Source organism: Solanum stenotomum, chromosome 11, assembly GCF_019186545.1.
Source record: "Solanum stenotomum isolate F172 chromosome 11, ASM1918654v1, whole genome shotgun sequence".
Classification (NCBI taxonomy): domain Eukaryota; kingdom Viridiplantae; phylum Streptophyta; class Magnoliopsida; order Solanales; family Solanaceae; genus Solanum; species Solanum stenotomum.
In genome coordinates, this window is record NC_064292.1 from 10,454,093 (window position 1) to 10,456,637 (window position 2,545).

A 2,545-nucleotide genomic window follows, 5' to 3' on the forward strand; every position below is an offset into this window, starting at 1 on the left:
TCTTTTTTGCAAATTTACTAGCAGAAGAGAGAGAGAAATCAGTGATCATTCTTATTTGCAAATTACTCTTAGCATTCAACAGGTAAAGTAAAGTTGTTAGTAATTGAAGATACAAACATTCATCTTCTCAAATTTCTTAAAATCATTTTGTGTTTTGCTTTGCAGATTTCAGAAATGGAGGTTGGCTTAGCAGTTGGTGGTGCATTTATCTCTTCAGCTTTGAATGTTCTCTTTGATAGGCTTGCACCTCAGCAAGTAAGTGACCTTAACCTGTGCTTGAGTGATGATTTTTTCCTTAACGTTAAGAAGAAGTTTTCATTCATCTATTGTTTCTTTTGTACGATTGTCAAACATCGATGAGGGAATTAAATAAATGTTAATTTTTCACTAGGATACAGAAACTGAAAATATTTGTGAAATTTCAATCTTGACTAATTTTCAATGTTGGAAAACATGTTCTTTTACAGAAACACTTTTTGTTTACTGGAGTTGTCTTGACTTTGCAAGTAACATTAATGTCTTTCAATAATTCATATCTTTACAAACATAGATATGAATGATCAAGTGTTGTCTATAGTTGCTAAACACTAGATGGCTTATCATTGCCTTCTTGTTGTTTGAAAAGTCTTACTTTTGAAAGGAGAAAAAATGATATAACTCCCTTATAAATTATATAATACAACTAGCACATGTATTATTTATTTATTTTTAGAGAAAATGGTCTAATGTACTTCTTAACTTTGTTTAAAGTTGATATAACTCTCCTTAAAAGAGTGGCTTACATATACTTCTATTGTTACATAAATGACTCACATATATCGTTTTCCTCTAAAGAATTTTAAAAAAAAAAATCAATTTAAAATATTTTTTTTGAAAAAACCATTTATGTGGGATATATTTGATCCTTTCACTTGCTTTATGTTGGCTTCTGTAATTCAACGACTAATTAATTTGAATTTATTATTTTGATGATCAAATTTATTTTTACTAAATTTCTTGTAAAATTTAGTACATATGCCCCAATTTTATTTTTTTTACTGATAAAAAAAATATAACATATCCGAAATAAATTAGCTTTAATTTTTTTTTTTTTTTTTAAAATCTCAATTTAATTTATGTTAGGTTTTGATGTGTAATTAAGAGGGATAGGTAAGTTGATTGGTGACCATTAAATTTTATCAATTACTTTTGTCACAACTTGTGTTGTCTTGGCCTCATGTCCTTTTCCACTACATCACAATAACCCAAACAATTAATATAAGTTGATTGGTGACCATTAAATTTTATCAACTACTTTTGGCACAACTAGTGTTGTCTTGGCCTCATGTCCTTTTCCACTACATCACAATAACCCAAACAATATATATATATATATATATATATATATATATATATATAAAGAGAGAGAGCACATGATCGCAAAATTGATGTACTAACTTCGATCTATTAAGTGTTCTGGCTTATTTGAGCACAAATTTTAAGAAATAAAAAAGGATTTTTAAAATTTATGAGTTTGAATTAAAAATATGTGTTTTAAAATTTTGTGATCTTAAATTTTTGATAAATCATGAGCAAACTAAAAGTATCAAAGAGGTTCTACTTTGTAGAATACAAAATTATTAACTTATTAAAATCTTTCGATATATTTATGCAGTAAGTTCAATAGAGAAGATCACAGATGATGAGTGATTATAAAAAGAGATTGTTTTGATTTAAAAGATACCACATGGAATCTAATTAAAGAAAGAACTTTTCAAGAATGTAAAGTAAACATATTTTCAATATGGCAGATCTCTTTTAACACTATAATGAACTGTGTAGAGATCTATCATTTTAAGCTCTTTTATTTTTGAGTCCCCCACCTAGGCCCCCCTTTCTACATCCCTAATAAATTACTCTTCTTCTCTTGCTTCAATTATTGAGTTGAGAAAGTAATGAATTTGCTTCAAATATCATTGTCTTCTTGTTGTTTGAAAAGTCTTACTTTTGAAAGGAGAAAAAAATGACAGTTGGTTGTGCATTTCTCTCTTGAGCTTAGAATGTTCTCGCTGGCTCCTATGGCTGACCTGCTTAAGCATATGAATGATGTTCATATCTTAAAAAAGTGAGGATGACTTTGGGTGTGTTTGGTATGGAGGAAAACGTTTTCCTAGTAAAATGTTTTCCTGGATAACAAATAAATTTTTGACTTATTTTCTCATGTTTGGTTGGTGAGTAGAAAATATTTTTCAGATTTTTTTTTAATGTTTGATTTATGAATGAAATTTTGAGAAAATATCTTTTATTTTTACTAGAGAGTAGAAAATAATTTTTGAATTGAAATTGAAAATAATTTTTAAAAATAAACTTAAATTTTTTGGGGGAGGGTGGGGTGGGGGTGGGGGTTGAGATGGGGTTAAAATGAAAATTTGAAAATATTTTTTAAAAATAAATTTAAACTTTTTTTGGAGGGATGGGGGCTGATGTGGGGGGTTGTCGCGCGTAGGGGTGAGGTGAAAAAATAAAAAATTGAAATTGAAAATAATTTTTAAAAAAACTTAAATTT

General features: G+C 28.1%; 1 protein-coding gene across 1 annotated transcript in view; it reads left to right on the top strand.

The window, feature by feature from the left end:
• LOC125844026 (putative disease resistance protein At3g14460) overlaps window positions 1–2,545 on the top strand; it is a 78,488-nt gene continuing 75,943 nt past the window's right edge. The window contains exon 1 of the mRNA XM_049523256.1: window positions 1–82. The gene's annotated coding sequence lies outside the window, so the exon portion shown is untranslated. The remainder of the gene's footprint in view (window positions 83–2,545) is intronic.